The sequence below is a fragment of the Pseudophryne corroboree genome, chromosome 7 (genome assembly GCF_028390025.1).
Source record: "Pseudophryne corroboree isolate aPseCor3 chromosome 7, aPseCor3.hap2, whole genome shotgun sequence".
NCBI lineage: Eukaryota > Metazoa > Chordata > Amphibia > Anura > Myobatrachidae > Pseudophryne > Pseudophryne corroboree.
In genome coordinates, this window is record NC_086450.1 from 440,855,959 (window position 1) to 440,876,819 (window position 20,861).

Consider the following 20,861-nt stretch of genomic DNA (forward strand, 5'->3'; position numbering starts at 1 on the left):
TGAGCTGCTGGCATGCCCCCTCTCCCTCTGGTAGAGCAGCAGTGACAGGAGCCTTCCAACTGCCCCTCCCCCCTCCGCGGGACACTGAGACCCATGGGTGGGACAGCGGGACAGTCCTAAAAAAACGAGACTGTCCCGCAAAAATCAGGACAGTTAGGCGGTATGCCTATTGTCTATTGCCACACACATACTACTCACAACAGCATGGAATAAAGGGGTGCTACCAGGCACCTAACTGAGAATCATGCAGTGACCCCCGTTTAAGCGCAATATTGGCCAGCACACAGACATTATTTGTGAGAACTAATTACTTGAGCCCGGGCTTTCTGAAGGGGGCAGCTGGTGCTTTGGTCAGTCGCCCCCCTCCTCCTTCCTGAATATACTCGTCATGCTCCTCCCAGTGGCACCACACAGTGAAAGCTCTCTAGTGTACATGTACCATCTTCCTCAATTTCACTGTGCATACCTCCCAACTTTTGGGCTCCTGAAGGAGGGACAGCATCGCGCGTCCAAATTTGGGGGTGTAGCCTCATGATAAGGGGTGTGGCCTCGTGATAAGGGGGTGTGACCTCATGGCAAGCGCTGCACACCCCATTTCTCTAGCATCCATAAGGGATATTGGGGGAAACTAGTACAATGGGGTATAGACGGGGTCCAAAGGAGCCAGTGCACTTTAAATTTCTTCAACTGGATGTGCTGGCTCCTCTCCTCTATGCCCCCTCCCACAGGCAGTTTAGACAAAAGTGCGCTCAGGAGAGGATGCACATCTCTGCAGCTCCAGAGAGTTTTCTTCAATTTCATTTTAAACTTTTATTATTTTCGGTATGCTGTCTGGACACTGTGGGAGTTAGGGGGGGATGGTCACCAGACTTACAAGGTGCAGAGCCACTTCCCTGCTGCAGGACCACCGTCCTGAGGGGTTGCTGTTCAGCAGGGCACTGCACCTTGGCTGTCACAGCCGCAGCACAACCCTAACGCTGCCTAAAGGTGACGTTGGTGGTGAGTACAAACCGGGGGCACGCTAGGGGGGGTCCCCTGGTTCAAAGTGCGGCTAACCATGGGCTACGCACTAAGATCCCCTGTGTAGAACTGGCACAAAAGGCTTGACTAGCACTTGTTGTGATGTTTTAAGCTATGAAGGAGACTTTGCCAATATAAATATTCATTATAGCTCTGGTGCCATTAGAGGGGGCGGATCTACCTCAGATCGGGACCTTCCTCTGCTTACAGCAGCCATTTACAGCACACACAGTGCTTCCTGCCTCACAAGACACGCTGGAAACTGGTACAGGGTATAGCAAAGGGGAGAGCCGCTTGTGTACACTATCCTGATCCTCTGTAGGATTTCAATTGCTAGTGTTTACTGTGTTTAGAAAGCTGACAGCCTCACTGGATTGGCCTCGGAGGGCGTGGTATGTGGATCTTCTGGATAGGTCCGTCCAAGACCCTTGGCCTCTACCACTCAGAAGAGATCTTCTTAAACAAGGACCGTTCATCTACCCGGACTTACGGCAACTTTGTTTGACGGCATGGAGGTTGGACGGAACATCCTAGCTCACAAGGGCCTTTCCAAGAAGGTTATTGCTAACATGGTTCAGGCCAGGAAACCTGTGCCGTCAAAACGCTATCATATCTGGAGGAGATATGTCTCTTGGTGCGAGGTCTGCACGTATCTGCCTGCAGAGTTTCACTTGGGATGTTTCCTGCAGGCTGGTGTGGATAAGGGCTTACGTCTGGGTTCCATTAAGGTCCAGATTTCATCTCTCTCCATTTTCTTTCAGAAGAAATTGGCAGTGTTGCCAGAAGTTCAGACCTTCTTACAAGGGGAACTCCACATGCAACCTCCCTTTGTGCTGCCTATGGCACCCTGGGATTTGGATGTAGTGTTGAAACTTTTACAGTCCTCCTGGTTTGAACCTCTGATGATGGTAGAAGACAAGTACCTCACGTGGAAGATGGTGATGTTACTAGCCCTGGCTTCTGCTCAACATGTTTCAGAATTGGGGGCCTTATTGCGTAAAAGTCCCTACTTGGTCTTTTACGAGGACAGAGCAGAGCTCTGGACTAGACAGCAGTTCCTGCCGAAGGTTGTCTCCGCGTTTCATCTGAATCAACCTATTGTGGTTCCGTCCAGTTCTGACGTTTCTGCTCTTCCGGAGGTATTGGATGCTGTGCTTGCCTTGAAGATATATGTCTAGCATACAGCTCGGGTCAGAAAGACGCATTCCTTGTTCGTGCTCTATGAAGCGCAGAAGGGTTGCCCTGCTTCAAAGCAGTCCATTACTCATTGGATTAGGCTTACTATCCACCAGGCCTCTGTGTCGGCAGCCTTACCTGCTCCTAAGTCTCTAAAGGCCCACTCTACAAGATCGGTGGGCACTTCCTGGGCGGCTGCCCGTGGAGTCTCGGCCTTGCAACTATGCCGAGCTGTTACCTGGTCGGGGAAGAACACTTTTGTGAAGCTCTACAAATTTGATACCCTGGCCAAAGAGGATACCCAGTTTGGGCAGGCGGTGCTGCAGAAGTCTCTGCATGTTACCATCTGTTCTGGAAGCTTTGGGACGTCCCCATCGTACTAGTTTCCCCCAATATCCCTTATGGATGCTAGAGAAAATAGGATTTTAATACCTACCGGTAAATCCTTTTCTCATAGTCCATAAGGGATATTGGGGGTCATTCCGAGTTGTTCGCTCGTTGCCGATTTTCGCTATGCTGCGATTTGTTGCTAATTGCGCATGCGCAAGGCACGCAGGGCGCATGTGCTTAGTTATTTAACACAAAACTTAGCAGTTTTGCTGTGGCTTCAGCGACGCTTTTCAGTCGCACTGCTTTTCGGTAAATGATTGACAGGAAAGGGGCGTTTCTGGGTGGTAACTCAGCGTTTTTCCAGCGTTTGCAAAAAACCGTAGGCGTGTCAGGGAAAAATGCAGGAGTATCTGGAGAAACGGGGGAGTAGCTGGCCGAACGCAGGGCGTTTGTGACGTCAAACCAAGAACTAAACGGACTGAGCTGATCGTAATCTGTGAGTAGGTCTGGAGCTACTCAGAAACTGCAAAGAATTATTTAGTAGCAGTTCTGCTAATCTTTCGTTCACTATTCTGCTAAGCTAAGATACACTCCCAGAGGGCAGCGGCTTAGCGTGTGCAATGCTGCTAAATGCAAGCTAGCGAGCGAACAACTCAGAATGACCCCCATTGGGCACCTGCCTCAGTGCATGGACTTTTCTGCAGGTTCTGTTCTATAGTTACCTGTTCAGCTGTTGCTGTTACCAGCCATTGCTGGTTGTTGTATGTTAGTGGTGTGCTGGTGTGTAAATCTCACCACCCTTTGTTATCATGTTCCTTCTCTCATACATGTCCTTTCTCCTTCGGGCACGTTTTTACCTATAACTGCCTGTCGGAGGGGGCATAGAGGGAGGAGACAGCCCACCCAGTTAAAGAAATTTAAAGTACACTGGCTCCTTTGGACCCCGTCTATACCCCATCGAACTAGTTTCCCCCAATATTCCGTATGGACTACAAGAAAAGGATTTACCGGTAGGTATTAAAATCCTATTTTTTGTCACTATGGGGGCATGGACAGCACTCAGTGAGCTGCTGGCCATGCCCCCTGTCCCTCTCTGATCAGAGCAGTGAGTGACAGAGGGGGATCTCCCAACTGCCCCCCCACCTGCGGGACATTGTGACCCGCTGGTGGGACATCAGGACAGACCGTAAAAAACAGGACTGTGCCGCCAAAATCGGGATAGTTGGTAGGCATGACTGTGAAGATGGTGCTTGCCAAGGCGGTGGGACGCGCTTCCTGAAGTAAGCAAGGTAAGCGCACCCCCCATATCTGCACGGCCCCCTCCAGTGCACCCCAGCAATTACTTTTTTTATGCGCTCTCTACGGCCCTGTGTGAATATGCAGTAATGCTGCGGGGCCCCGAAACAGAAGTGAAATGATTGCACTTGTGATCACACATCGTTCGTTTTGGAGCTCCTGTGCAAATCTGAAAATAGCAGCAATAAGAAATGAGAATTATTGGATCTATCCAACTTTGTTGAGATAACCTTTGTAAAGAAGATTTGTTATTTGTTATTGCAGCTAATCCTGTGTTCTAGTAGGTGGGCCATTATTATTCATATTGTAGTACACAATTGGGATGACTAAGAACATGTAAGGTTAGCTTCTAAGAAACATGTATTTTTGGAGTGTTGGAGTAATTTTTATTCTTTTATTGTGGTTAGGAACCCTTTAATTGCTGGACAGACAAGAAATTCATTGTTCTTTCATGTGCGGCCAATCCCTGTAAGTATCACAAGGGTTAAATATGCCATCCAATTATATAATTCAGTGTTCTAACTATTATTGTTCTGGTAAAATGACGGCATGCACCCAGCAAAGTGCACTCTCACAGCTTGAGGCCTGTTGCATCCAACATAACACCCACCTCACAGAATTAGACACCGCCATCTCACTCCTGCTCAGATGATCGCTATGTAATTGGAAGTCTTTTCAGGGGGCTGCCTATTGAAACACTCAAATGACAATATCACTTTAGTATCAGAGTTACAACTAGACTAGTCAACAAGGATTATTCTTTTATTCGTAGCTGCATGTTACTGTGCTGCGTTTTGTATTGTAACTTAATGGACAAGAGAAATAGTACTGTTTGTTGGATGTTGGACTGTGGTGTATGAGGTTGTGAGTTCAAGTCCTGTGTATGGCAGGCTGAGCAATGTGTGTTTTAAAGGGGTATGTAACTGAAAGTGCATATGCAGTATTTACAACACTTATAACGTTAGTGTTTATGGCTGCTTAAGACTGTTTTCTCTAATGTCCTAGTGGATACTGGGGAACTGTACTTTAGTACCATGGGGTATCGATCGGGTCCACTGGAACCTGGCACTATAAAAACCTTTAGTTTATCTATGCCCCTCCTACCAGACTCAGTTTAGAAAAATTTGCCCAAGGAGCTGGGTGCATTTATCTGGAGCTCCAGAGTTTCCTTTATTTTTTATTTTAGTTATTTATTTTCAGGTAGTACTGGTTGGCAACCAGGCTACCTGTTTCGTGGGACTTAGAAGGGGGACCGAACCAACCTCCTGAGGGTTAATGGTTCGTAGTCCCAGCTGACAGGACACAGAGCTCCTGAGGTGCTTTTTCACACACCAATACTGTGTGCCCACACAAGCGGCTAGCCGCCACCCTCTAACAGATGCCGAAGTGTTAACACCTGGTCCTGGTTAGCGGGTCCCTGATGCGGTTTGGCAGCATGTCACGCGGCTGTCACGGGCCTCGAGCTGCAGTGCCCGCCACGGACTACACTGGCTCAGGGCTCATGCTCCACAGTGCTCACTGTCATTTAGGCTTTGTGTGTACTGTTTTATGTTGAAAAAGCCAGTATAAACATGAAGGGGCCGTGCGCCATTACAAGGGGCGGGGCTTCCAGAGAGTGGGACCAGAGGCAGGAAGGCGCCATTTCCTGCTGCTGCGGATCATCAAGGCTGCATGCACGCTGCTCCTCCACGGACCCACGCTGTTACAGACGCTGTACTGGTACCAGGGGGTGATAGCATGGGGGGAGCACACCAGCGGTATCACCACTGCACATCAATAAGGTTATACACATAATTCCACACACTGCGCTGCTGTGTTCTGTGTGCTGGTCTCCGTTTCTCTGTGTCACTCCAGGGGCTCTCTAGGGTCTGTGTGGAGGTGTTTTTTCAGTGGGCTGCACTGTACAGTATTACAGTTGAGTAAAGATGTCTGTTGACATGGTTATGTGTGCTGCTTGTAACTCTACCCATTCTTCAGCGGGGTCTCTCATGTGTGAACAGTGGGGGTAATTCAGAGTTGATCGCAGCAGCAAATTTGTTAGCAGTCGGGCTAAACCATGTGCACTGCAGGGGAGCAGAGCCGGCCCTAGCCAATTTGATGCCCTAGGCAAAATTTTGTCTGGTGCCCCCTAGCTCCGCCGCTAGTTCTGCATCTGTACCTGCAACGCTTAGGTAGTGGGGCCCACCGGGGGGTTACCCTGTGGGCCAGTTCAACTCTGCACAATGCCACACAGTAATGACCATAATACATATAATTCCACACAGTAAAGGAACCTTACACATATGCCCCACATTAGTAATGCCCATAATACACATAATGCCACACAGTAATGCACCTTACACATATGCCCCACATTAGTAATGCCCATAATACACATAATGCCACACAGTAATGCACCTTACACATATGCCCCACATTAGTAATGCCCATAATACACATAATGCCACACAGTAATGCACCTTACACATATGCCCCACATTAGTAATGCCCATAATACACATATACTGCCACAGATACTGCCACACTTGCTGGTTATACAAAAAGATCAGTATCAAACATGTAGAAACTGTCCATTCTCTTCACTATTCAGTGTGTTTGCTGGTGTCTGTTACTCCTGTTAACTGCATGCACTTTACTTCATACTGTGGGAGCTAAATCCTCTGCCCTCCAGTCTGATGTGTCCAAAAGTCACGCTGCACTGATGTTTCATATAGAAATAGCACAACGCAACTTACTGACCACGTTACAGTGCTAGATGGCAGGGGAATTTTACGGCATGGACTGACTAGGAAATAAAGTGTGGGGAGAACACTGCCCATGTTATGTCCCTGCAGACACCTGGGGTTTGCACAGGGATAAGGGACACACACAGGATGGCAGGGTCCCCCTCCCCCATGTGCACAAGCAGTATAGGTCATACTTGCCTACTCTCCCGGAATGGCCGGGAGGCTCCCGAAAATCGGGTGACCCTCCCGGCCCCACGGAAGAGCAGGCAAGTCTCCCGATTTGACGGGGTCCCCCCTGCCCGTCCGCCCACTTTGTGTGTAAAGTGGGCGGTCCGGGCAGACGATGACGCGATTCTTGCTGAATCGCGTCAACGTAGCCACGCCCCCTGCATTGTAATGCCAGTGATCGCGGCATTACAGAGCGGGGGCGTGGCTTAGAGACGGCATCCCTGTAACCACCCCACCCCCGTCCCGCCCTTGCTCCACCCCCGTACTGCCTCCGGCCCACCCCCTCCTTTCGTCAAAGTGCTCCCTGCCCGCCTGTTGAGCCGACCTGGCTGCTCTCTCCCGCAGAGAGCAGCCAGCATGTCGGTAAGTATGGTATAGGTGATGTCAGGTTTCTGTGAAGCAGTATTCCAAAATACACATGTGTTATCATAAAAAGCCATCCAGTAATAACCTTATATAGTCAGTAAAAATGTCACAGGTCCAGGAATTGCATTTACTGGGCTTCTGCTGTCTGTCTGAGGTCTCACAAGTCAAGGGCATTCAAGCATGTCAGAGGAAGTTTAAGGCACAGTGTGCATTTTTTTTGACAAATGTAAACAGCAGTGTATACAAGTACTGATTGAATACATTTGGAAAGTAACAGTTAGTTTGCGGACTGTCCCTCTCAGCATGAGATACTGCAGGGACATGCTTGGATGCCCCTAGACATGCTTGAATGCCCTAGGCAAATGCCTAGCCTGCCTATAGCTAAGGCCGGCTCTGCAGGGGAGGCAGATATAACATGTGCAGAGAGAGTTAGATTTGGGTGTGGTGTGTTCAATCTGCAATCTAAATTGCAGTGTAAAAATAAAGCAGACAGTATTTACCCTGCACAGAAACAAAATAACCCACCCAAATCTAACTCTCTCTGCACATGTTATATCTGCCTCCCCTGCAGTGCACATAGGCCCTCATTCCGAGTTGTTCGCTCGCTAGCTGCTTTTAGCAGCATTGCACACGCTAAGCCGCCGCCTACTGGGAGTGAATCTTAGCTTAGCAGAATTGCGAACGAAAGATTCTCAAAATTGCGAATAGAAATTTCTTAGCAGTTTCTGAGCAGCTCGACACTTACTCTGCCACTGCGATCAGTTCAGTCAGTTTCGTTCCTGGTTTGAAGTCACAAACACACCCAGCGTTCGCCCAGACACTCCCCCGTTTCTCCAGCCACTCCCGCGTTTTTCCCAGAAACGGCAGCGTTTTTTCACACACACCCATAAAACGCTCAGTTTCCGCCCAGAAACACCCACTTCCTGTCAATCACACTCCGATCACCAGAACGAAGAAAAAACCTTGTAATGCCGTGAGTAAAATACCAAACTTCTTAGCAAATTTACTTGACGCAGCCGCAGTGCGAACATTGCGCATGCGCAGTTAGCGGAAAATCGCACCAATGCGAAGAAAAATAACGAGCGAACAACTCGGAATGAGGGCCATAGTTTTGCCCAACTGCTAACAAAGTTCCTGCTGCGATCAACTCGGAATTACCCCCCATGTGCACTGCAGGGAAGGCAGATATAACATGTGCAGAGAGAGTTAGATTTGGGTGGGTTATTTTGTTTCTGTGCAGGGTAAATACTGGCTGCTTTATTTTTACACTGCAATTTAGATTTCAGTTTGAACACACCCCACCCAAATCTAACTCTCTCTGCACATGTTATATCTGCCCCCCCCTGCAGTGCACATGGTTTTGCCCAACTGCTAAAAATTTTCTCAGCAGAATAGCGAACGAAAAATTAGCAGGACTGCTACTAAATAATTTCCTGCCGTTTCTGAGTAGCTCCAGACCTACTCCTAGATTGCGATCGCCTCAGTCCGTTTAGTTCCTGGCTTGACGTCACAAACACGCCCTGCGTTCGGCCAGCCACTCCCCTGTTTCTCCAGCCACTCCTGCGTTTTTCCCTGGCACACCTGTGTTTTTTAGCACACTCCTGGAAAATGCTCAGTTACCTCCCAGAAACGCCCCTTTCCTGTCAATCACTCACCGATCAGCAGTGCGACTGAAAAGCGCCGCACGAACACCAGCAAATCTACTACGTTTTGTGTTAACTTAGCGCATGCGCACTGCGTACCATGCGCATTTTCCCCCTAATCACTGCGTTGCGAAAACGGCAATGAGCGAACAACTCGGAATGACCACCATAGTTTTGTCCAACTGCTAACAAATTTGCTGCTGTGATCAACTCTGAATTACCCCCAGTGTTCATTATCTTCACAGGGACACAGTTCACAGGTACCTGACTGGCTAGATAATTTTAAAAGCATGATTCAGAATGTAAATTCAGAATTAGCTGCAGCTAAAAAAAAGAGAGACAGGTGTTAAAACAGTCTATTGATTGCATGGCAAAGGCAGCAGATACCAGAAAGGCTTCTCAGCCCCCTCTGTCGGTTTTACATAAACGCTCACTGACACAGGTGATCCAGTCTGATTCTGATCAGCCTGATCTGGATGATGATGATTTGGATGAGGATGGCTTTCTTTCCCCCCGGGGTAGACACTCATTTATGCTGTAAGAGAGGTTCTTCACATACCAGATCAGGAAGCAGAACAAGATGAGGAGTTGTACTTTAATGTTAGACCCAAGACCTCAGCCACGTTTCCTGTGTCTAAGGAATTAAACTCCCTGGCCAGGGAGGCATGGGTAAACCCTGACAAGAAATTTAAAATTCCTCAGAGGTTTCATCGACTTTTCCCCTCCCGGCTGAAGACAGGAAGGTATAGGGGAAAAAAAACATCAGTCGATACGTCTGTATCCAGACTGTGTAAGAAATTGGTACTGCTGGTGCCGGGGGCTATATCCCTTAAAGATCCTGCTGACCGTAAAATTGAGACCACTCTCAAGGCAATATATACGGCAGCGGGTGTAGCACAGTACCCCACAATAGTTTGTGGGTTGATTTCCAGTGCAGTAGTCAAGTGGTCCGATAATATTATTAATGGATTAGACACTCTGCCCCAGGATGAGGTCATTACTCTACAGCAGCACATACAGGATGCTGCAAATTTTATGAGCAAGGCTATAAAGGAATTGTGTAAGATAAATGGCTGCACTACAGCTATGGCAGTTTCAGCACGCAGAACTCTGTGGTTACGTCAATGGTTAGCGGATGCTGATTCCAAAAAGGGTGTAGAAAATCTTACCTTTACAGGTGATGCCCTATTAGGGGACGAATTAAATAAATGGATCACCCAGGCAATGGCAGATAAGTCTACCTATCTGCTGTCGGCTGCGCCACCTGCTAGACGTTCTTACACAGGACCCTCCTTGCATTCCTTTCATGTGGCAAGGTTCAGAGGCAGGGGCTGAGGGGTCTCCACCACTCCCAGAGGATCTCGTGGTAAGTCCCGTAAACCCGCAACTGCTGCATCCCTGGACCAGACCACCGGATCCCCTGCCGCTAAGATTTCTGTGTGACGGTTGGCCCCAGCAGCAAGGCGATTTTCAGGTGGGAGCTCACCTTCAACACTTCACCCAAGTGTGGGCGGAGTCCTGCTGAGATCCTTGGGTGAGGGACCTCATTTCCCAGGGATACCGGCTGGAATTTCAAGCACTTCCTCCTCACAGATTTTTTAAATTGGGCTTACCAGTTTTGACCGCAGCAAAAGTTACCTTACAAGAGGCTATTCAAAAACTTTTGTGGACAGGAGTGGTGGTGGTACCGGTACCTCCTCTATTACACAACAGGGGTTTTTGCTCCAGTCTTTTTGTCGTTCTAAAACCAGACAGTTCAGTGCAACCCATCGTAAACCTGATTCAAGATGGAATCTCTGCGGGCAGTGGTGTCCGGACTGGAGGAGAGGGAATTCCTGGTATCTCTAGATGTCAAGAATGTTTACTTACACATTCCCATGTGGCCCCCTCATCAGGCTTACCTCAGGTTTGCCATCCTGGATGACCATTTCCAGTTTCTGGCCTTGCCCTTTGGCCTGTCCACAGCTCCGAGGACTTCACCAAAGTCATGGCGGAAATTATGCTGCAACTGCGCATGATGGGAGTCAACATTGTCCCCAACTTGGACGATCTCCTGATAAAGGCTGTGTCCAGGGAGCATCTACTGCACAGTATCGATGTGATGACACGCCTGCTTACGGATCATGGGTGGATCCTCAATTTTCAGAAATCTCACCTGGTACCGACCCAACGTCTTCAGTTCCTGGGAATGATATTGGATACAGTGTCTCAAAAGATGTTTCTCCCGATGGACAAGGCCTTGGATATCCAGGCTATGGTCCGCTCGGTTCTCCGTCCTCGCAAGGTATCCATACATCTTTGCATCTGCTTGGTGGGCAGATTTCATGCCCGGCCATTTCAGATGGATCTACTGGACAAATGGTCGGGGTCTCACCTTCATATCCATGAGGAAGTGTCCTTATCTCCAAAAGCCTGGATTTCTCTATTATGGTGGCTACAAGTTCCTCACCTGGTAGTCGGCAGGAATTTCAATATCCACTCGTGGATTCTACTGACAGCGGATGCCAGCCTCCGGGGTTGGGGGGCTGTGACCCAAGGGGCCCAGTTCCAGGGGAGATGGTCAATTCAGGAATCTGCTCTGCCGATAAACGTCCTGGAACTCAGGGCAATTTACAATGCTCTTCTACAAGCTTCCCCTCTCCTTAAGGATCAGGTGATCCAGGTTCAATCGGACAATGCCACGACGGTGGCGTTCATAAACCGACAAGGGGGAACAAGAAGCATGACAGTGATGCGAGAAGTGTCAAAAATCCTCCTCTGGGCGGAGGCCAATGCAAGGGCCATCTCAGCTATATTCATTCCAGGAGTGGACAACTGGGAAGCAGACTTCCTCAACAGACACTACTTCCATCCGGGGGGAATGGGGCCTACATCCCCAGGTGTTTCAACAGTTAATTCACCGGTGGGGCTGTCCGCAGATAGATCTGATGGATTCTCTTCTCAACAAGAAGCTATGCCATTACTGTTCCAGAATGAGGGATCCGCAGGCTGTAGCAGTCGACGCACTTACGACACCATGGATGTGCCAGATTGTGTACGTGTTCCCACCTCTACTGCTAATCCCAAGGGTTCTAAAAAGTCTAAGAAGGGAAAGCATTCAAGCAATTCTGATTGCCCCAGATTGGCCTCGATGGGCATTGTCAAAGTCGAATAATATTGCAGTACACACATAACGTACAAACTACGCACAGATGGCCTCCATGCGCGTACTTGCTCTGCTGTGCGTGCGCATATTCGCAATTTGCGTATGGTCACTCCCGCGGTCCTGCGTATTAGCGCGTGGTATGGGTATTTACGGTAGAGTTTGTGAACGCATGGAAGGCTATCAAAACACATTACATATTTAATCCAAATAGTGCACAATGTACACATAGCCTCCCTGCACCACATCAGAAAGTAACAGCAGTTTAAATGGTTTCAGAACAAAGGGATTCACCTTTACAGAATAGGAGGGGACAGAACAAGGTTATAAGGTGGTGTTTGGTATCCGGCTGAAGGGTATTTAAGGGTAACTTTCCGGTGTTGGTTTGAGGAAGATCGCATGTTCCTGCGGATAGTTATGAGCAGGAGCAGAATATAGATATAAACTGTATTTACTGTACATTATGTATGCGGCGGGAATCCAGAGGAGACCACCCACAAGAGCAGTTGGAACAGACATCGCCTACCTATTCAAACTGACCTATGACCTCTCCTGTACTGTAAATGTGCATCCCTGTGTCCAATGGACAAAGAGATTACAGTATCTATTGTATTGCTTTTTGGAAGAATTGTATAAAGAGAACCTGCTGCAGGCCTGGTCAGACACAAGACTCACAACGTTATCTATCAGATGACGGAGGACCGGACCGGGTAGCGCAAGCGAATCCACTCACGTATGTACCATTGAATGTAGCCATTTACTCTGTTATATTGTATTGTATTATTTGTATTGTAACCCCCTTTCAGCAATAATACGCTGTGGTGTCGGAACCCAGCGGTAAATTACAAAACCGGTGTTGTGTCTTCCTTTCCCTGCTAAGGTTTAAAGGTGAATTGCTATCGCGTTGCATTGCTGTATAAGGTTTAAAAGTGTATTAGTAACTCATCACATTGCTGTATAAGGTTTAAAGTGTATTCATTGGGTGTGTACGCGCTGTGTGTACTTCGTACCGTCAGCGCGGCATTTGTACGCTAAGTCCGTATACAGCACGGGACTTTGTACGCTAATAGCGTACAAAGTACGTTGAGTGTGTATTAAGTACAGCGGCTGCAGCGGCTCCATGGTAAAGTGTATTTAAGGTGTGTTTAAGGTATAGCTTTCATTCCTGCATATAAAACGGCATTGTCAATTGGGGGCTCTCACGGGATATCACGTTCTTAATGATGCACTGTACATTACAAACACGGCTGTAATTGACCGGCTCCAATGGACGCATTGAGAAGCTGATGAAAATAACATCCATGTTAATGTATTGTTGTGGTATCAGTAAGCCGCTGATATGAAATTCAAGGGACAATGCGTTTCTCATAATATTTAAGATGCTAAAATGTATTTTTATTGTTGCAAAACAAGGTTCAAATAAGTCATATTGTGTTTGATTCAGATTAGATTGTTTATCTGTTAAGTAGGTTTAAAAGTACATTTAAAAGTTGCTGCATAGCCTTGATATAGTTTTTTATTTTTTAACTCAGGCCTAAAAATAACTTCTGGTGCTTGTATGATGTGTGATTTCTTTGTGACAAAGGAAGCCGCATGGTCTGTCCTCCATTTTGGACTAACCACATGTCCTGTCCACCATTTTGTGTAACCCTCATGGATGTGGAAGGGGGAGGAGCAGCGGCCATTTTGGGAAGGTCATTTTTCTAAATGGCTGATTTTCAGTCTGCTCAGAATAATCAGCTTTCCTTGGTCAAATGAAACACGATTTATGAGTTACCAATGCATTTATTTAACCCATGCCATAGTCAATTACAAATACTTTCAATGGGGCCTAGTGAAATTTAATAGTGAGATGAATACTTGATGTAAGAATTACACACAGATATAAACAAAGGTTTTTTTTTCTTTTACCTCTAGGATTTAGTTAACTCTGCTTGTTATAAGATAGCCATTGAAATGCAAATTAACCTGTGTAACTGCTTTTTCTTAGCAGTGAAAAACCATTTTTACAGGCAGCCAAAAGCACATAGCATTGATATGCAAATTAGAAGCACTGAATGGGTAAATGAGTCTCATAGGAGACCAGTGAATTGTACATATATATAATATTATAATTATGTGTGTGTGTTTATATCAATGTATGTTCTGCAAGATGGCTATCCAATCTGATTCATATCATTTAAATTATTAATCATTGCTAGATTCATTTAGACCTGTGTGAAACCGGAGATATTTGTTGCTATATAGTTAAAACTAAAATAAATATTTAAGGAAGTAAGTGTAAAGCACAAACACAGTCTGGCCTAGTTGTAAAGGTTTATACAGAAAGAAACTGTTATGTTTAGTGGGCAATAGTAGTTTTATTGCTCACATTTATAGAGTTGTATGATTTGTGCTATTGCGGTTGTACGGTTTTATTACATGTGTCTCGGACAAAGTACGGAACTGCACACGCAGCGTAAGAGAAAACGCACGGTCGCGTGTTTACGCAAATTGCGTAAGAATACGGTCGCTAAGTACAAGTTAAACAATAGTTCATTTAGTTTAAAGGTGGGACAGTAGCTACGCTACAATAGCACCAAACTACCCGGTTTCTAAAGAAATTTAGTATAAAAACAAAATTTTGTATAAATATTTTTTTAAATTGCCTCTGGGGGTAAAGCTGCCAACTTGAATGAATCCTAATTTTCTGTACAGAAAAACAAAGTATACCTGAGTGAGCGAACGTAGGAGTGAGTGAAATTCGAATCCAGTAATTCGGGATCCCGTCGTTTGGTACATCAAGTGAGTGGAGACTTGGTGGCGTGAGGCGGCTGACTCACGTTAGTATAAGGTTTAATACGCAAATCGTGGGGTGATTTGTAGAGGAGCGTGATAGTGCATTGTATTGCGAAGTATTGAAGTAAAAAAGTTTTTTTGGTATTACGCTCCGGACTGAGGGTCCCAGTTTGTACAACGACCCGTGGTCGTACGGCAGATAAGTAACAAGTACCTATATGCTGTGTGATTGGACCGCTCATTTGTGGGTGCGTTATATATAGCGCAACTGGATACCCCTTTACGAGCTTTTGCGTAAAATCGTGGTACCATTAGCGCTGTATAGAGCATACGCAAGTGGGATTTGTGTATAAGGTTATAGGGAGTTTTCGCTGGTCTCTTTCAGGAAAATCTCCAGCGGTGTATATTCATTGGAATAGGTAAGTCACTCCTAAACACTTCCAGTGAATAGAAATCAGATAGGGACCTCGCTGGGTACACGGTGTTCATTATTGGAGTGAGTCGTGGTACTTAGTGGAGAAGGAGTGGGTGAAAGCGCTCTAAGAACTTTCACCGTCTATTTGTATGGTGCATTGGGGATTGCGTAAAAGGAAAAAGTCCGTGATGGGATCCAATTGCACAAGCGGTGGACGTTTTGTAGCCAGGGTTCAGGTTGAAGAGCCGCGGCCCAGGGGGTCAGCGAAGTTTAAAGGAAAAAGTATAATGTGTGGGAAATATGGTCCACACGCTAAAGACTTTTTGTCTGAATGGGAATGTATGACTGACAAAGATAGGGTACCATTCCTTAGGGTGGGCAGCTTTGAACCAGTGGTATTACAGAACTTAAGGTTAAGGATATGTCTGATAAAATCCAAGAAACAAAGGATTAAACATACAGATTGTTTAAATTTATGGCAACAGGAGGGGGATAAACAAAGAGAATTAGCTCGCGCAGCAGGTTCCAAACCTAGCGGGAAAATAATGGCGACCGCACCACCACCACTACCGTATATTGCGGGGGAGAAGATGGCTACAGTCAATGGTATATCCGTAAAATATAGTAGTATGTAAAAACAATGTATTAACCCTAATTATTTTTTTGCAAGATGTATCCTGTTTTTGAAGTCTTTTCAAGGTTATAGGTCACAAGAGGATGATGGACTTGCTGGCAGATCAGTTCCTGTATTTATTTACAGAGAGAGAGACATAAGATGCATTGGAGGGAATGGTAATTGTATCGCTGGCCTGTAACTGCAATTGTATGTAACTGTATGTTTTAACTGCTTACTGTATGAGTTATAACTATAGGTATACTGTACTTTGTAATATATATATTGAAACTATATCCTTTTTTTAATAACAAATATATCCAGCCAAATCGCAGCTCTCCTCCAAGCAGTCACCTTGCTGCAGGAAACTCAGGTGGGGCCTGTCCAACCAGGTAGAGCAGTAACAATATTCCCCAATGAAAGAACTGGTGAGGTCACAGCTACAGGTAAGTGTGAGACAGTTCATTGCACAGAGACAACAACACCTCACAGTAAACAGATTAGGAACGGAATGGTAGGATTACACCCTGTCTTGGAAATAGTAACCCCCAATGGGGGAACCGATAGTCAGGGAATAATCCTCACCAGGAATAATGCAATGTATTGCCCGTGGCCCAGAGATGAGCTGCGATCAATCATTTCAGAATTCCCCGACCCTCGGAAGCATTTAGCCAGATGTCAGAAATTTTTCAGAGATCTGGGTAATGCGTATGGACCGACAAACAAACACTGGCAGATATTTTTGAAAGCGTGCCTACCTCCTAATATTGACACCCAAAAATGTATCACTGATTGTAGATTAGAGTCGGATAGTCAAACACAATCAGGAGAACTTAGAGCAAATTAACATGCAACTAGAGTTGTATTTCCCAACTGTTAAGTAGAGAAAAATTTTCTCCAGAAAACAGAGGGAAAATGAAATGACATCTGAATATTTCCATCAGGACCTGCAAATAATAGATAGATACATGGGGGTATCAGATACAGGGAACGATGCAAATTACAGGGAGGTAGCTGTTTCTGTATTAATGGACGGACTCAATAAGACAGTAAGGGACAGGGTACAAACATCTTTGCCTAATTGGAGAGGGGCCACAGTAGCTTGTCTTAGACAGTGCGCGATTGAACACCATAAGAATATTGCTAGGCGTAGAGAACTGCAGGAGGAGAGGCTGAGGATTGAAAGTATACAGGCTCTTACACCAGAGTCTCATCAGCCTAAACCCCAAAACCCTGGTGGTAAGAAAAGACCGAGAAATTGTTACATTTGAAAAAAATAAAGGACATTTTGCTAGAGATTGCAAGAGTAGTAGAGCACATAGCCAATATAGACCCCTAGACGGAGAAAACAAGCCACGTAATTAAACACATAGACGGGATCAAGGGACATATAGTAAGGAGTCACGAGCCATATAGAAAACACAGATTCGGTTAATGGGAAGAATGGAATAAATGCAACTTTACCCTTTTGACAGAACTTACTAGGGTTAGGAGGAGGTCTCTAAACTTCTGCTTCTTTCTCTAGCAGAAGTGACCTCTAATTAACTTAACAGAAGTTTTGTTAGAGATGGTATACATATAGCGTGCTCCCGCCCAGGAAGTACGAATTATGTTGGATACCCACGAAGACTAAGGTTGCATTTCGCTGTTCTAGATACATGTCCATCACAGGTAGAGGAAATTTTCTCAAAGATACCGGGTTCCCTATGAACTTAGAATGGACAGATGGCTGGGATAGTCCCAGTAGAGATATAACACACATAGAAAACTTTTTTTTTAAGGGAGCAGACCGATTAGAGAATCATTCCCCGTAATGCCCAATCCAGATGTAAAATTTTGTACAATCTTCTTTGCCTCTACCAACTTATCTTTTACTAAACTCTATGTGATTTGTCTTCAAAGTTTCCTCTCCATCTCTTACGTCCACCGACAGGGTTACAGTTCAGACGCCACAGGCCTACTCGGTCTTTCAGAGTTCTGCCCAAATCCAGTATATCTCACCAGCATAGGGACACCAGTATCAGTGTGCCTGGTCATGCACAAAGGGTGGAGAATGAGAATACTGGTGAAGGGAGACTGTGCATAGACACCGATATGCATGATGGTGTGACAGCCTGATGGTGAAAGTAAATCTGAAAAAAAAAATCTTCTTTTTATTATTTCCCCTCTCTTTTCACTTTCCACAGATGGTTTACTTCACACAACTGATAATACACAACAGTTAAACACATTGAAATGCAAGATTTATGTTCCCTACAGAAAGGTCGCTGACCCGGAGAGAACGCGTGACAAAGAGCAGAGTGTAGAGAACCTCATATCACTGGAGTGTCTGTTCCGGGAAGGTTGAGAGGCAGGACTGTTGAAGGACATCCGAGCACAGATCTAGAACGGTTGTAGTATCATTCTTTTTTTTTTTTTCACCTCCCCCTGCATTTTCCTGTCTTTTCCCCTTCTTATTTTCCTCCTTTCCCTAAACGAAATGGATCGATCACAAGAGACTGCGTTTAGGGTTCTATTAGTAATTCTGGTTTTGATCAAGGAGTTTGTTTTGGTGAGGGTCCCAGAGAGGTCGAGCAGGGACTTGGAATGGGTTCTGATGGCAAGTATGAATTTGTAGGATCTCAGGATCAGCACATCATTTTGGCATCAGTAAGCGCTCTGGTAGTCAGGGAGCTCGGAGGCACTGTGAGGGGTTATTGTCTAATGAATATTGTATTTGTAGGAATTGTGAGAATATAGTTGAGGATGGGTGCATCCAGAGATGTCAGTCCAACCTTAATATCGACATGGACCGTCATCCGTTGAGTGATTACCACTCACTAGTGGGTAAGGTCTTAAACCAGACAGAATACTGGGTGTGCTCACAGGTACCTCAAGGTCAGAGCAAGTCAGGATTAGTACCATACCCGTTAGCAATAGATGAGGTACTCGAATTACGGGGTGGGAGACCGGTGGACAAGAAATTCAATATTTCTAGGCCCCCTAGTTTGAAGCTCCACCAGTATCATGTAGACAGATCCTTATTATGTTTTAATATTTCCAATTACCGAAAACTGGGAAATTGGGAAGTGACGTGGGATAACCAGACAATGGGGTAAATTTACTAAGGTGGGAGATTTTTAGAACTGGTGATGTTGCCCATAGCAACCAATCAGATTATATCTCTTATCTGCTAGAAGCAGCTAGATAAATGGTAAGTAGAATCTGATTGGTTACCATGGGCAACATCACCAGTTCTAAAAATCTCCCACCTTAGTAAATTTACCCCAATGACCTTTTCACACAGAGCTGATAGGATACCCATAGACTCTGAACTTGTACGCCAAACAGCCAACAGTGGGAGGTATTTTCGGTATAGGTATACTCGTGGAAGCAAGACCATGTGGGTTGGAAAAGTATCGCCAGGGTATTGTGCTCATATCATCCAGCCCGATACTTGTACTGAGCAGATGGGAGAACTAGGGATTGGTTTCTTCACTTGGAAAGTTTGTAATATGGTGATGTTATATTTTGTCCCCTATGTTCTCCCAGATGATGCCTATTTCATATGTGGGAGGAAGGCGAACAAGTGGCTTGCCCCGAGCTCAGAGGGATTGTGCTATATTGGGAGAGTACTGCCAGAGGTCATGACCATAACCCATGATAAGATGAAAGACGTTCATCGCAGTGCTCAGGCTCCTTATACTCATACTCACTATGAACACATTATCAAGAGACACCTCATAGATAGGACAGAGCACGCAGCCTCTGATTTGACCTACGAATCCACCGGGATTCAATTCCTTCTCGCATTAGACATCACCCGTACTGCCAGAGGAATTATAAATTATAGGTATATCCATGCGCTAGCGAACTTGATAGATAATATCACTGAGATGTATGACGACACCTTCAGGTATACAGGAAGGGAGTTACAAGCTTACAAGAAGGAACTGATTCAGCACAGGATGGTCCTAAATTATATCACAGCCGTGACAGGTGGGTACTGTGTTACTCTGGCAACTCAATATGGGGTGTAGTGCTGTATGTATATTACGAACAGTACTGACGACCCAAAGGAGATCATCGATCAAAAGATGGACGATATCTTGCAGTTGAAGTGGGAGTTCAGGAGGAAGCACAACCTTACCTTGGCGACTGTGAGTAATGAACTGACCGGCTGGGTCTCATGGTTGAACCCACGAAATTGGTTCGCAGGTTTAGGAGAGTGGGCTCAAAATGTTATTATGAGTGTGGGGAAGTTTCTCCTTTGTATCCTGGGAGTCGTCATAATTATTGGTTCGATATTTAGGTGTGTTCAAATTCTGACGCGGCGCAAGCACGGCACAAAATTGATGAGTCTAAGGAGCAAGGGTACTGTTACAGCAGCAGATTTAGTTTATGACCCATCCATAGAGACTGTGATATGATAAGGATTGCAAATTAATTTCATGGCCTGTTTCGTTCACCCGTTTTTCTTTTGTCTCCCCCTCTGCCCAGATACATCCATCCGGAAAAAGACATCAGCTCTACCCAAAATGTTTATGTGAATGTATTTTATTTATATGTCTTATTTTCATCTCTGCAACCTTCAGTTAATGCACACAGTCGACAGGTGATATCCACATATACTAGCACTCACATATGTTTCCCCCTCCATGTATCATCAACTAAATGTGCACCCCATTTGATTTAACAAGAAGCCGAAAAGAGCTCGGTAGTGTTTGTTGGCCCATTTACAGACCCTTTATACGGGATGAGAAGGATTTAATGTATACTTCGCAATACCTCGAATCTTATTTAGAACATATACTGCACAATGATACATGCCCCTCAGACATGGATTCATACATACGTGCTTTTTACTATCCCACTAGGTCATACATTTCCCACCTACAACTCTCCCCGATCATCTGTAGATATTGTATTGATATTTTTCTGTTTAGTGATTAGATAGTGGCAGTTATTGGTGACTGTCAAAGGGTGGACTGACAAAGTTGAAAAAATATTGCCGTACACACATAACGTACAAACTACGCACAGATGGCCTCCGAGCGCGTACTTGCTCTGCTGTGCGTGCGCATATTCGCAATTTGCGTATGGTCGCTCCCGCGGTCCTGCGTATTAGCGTGTGGTATGGGTATTTACA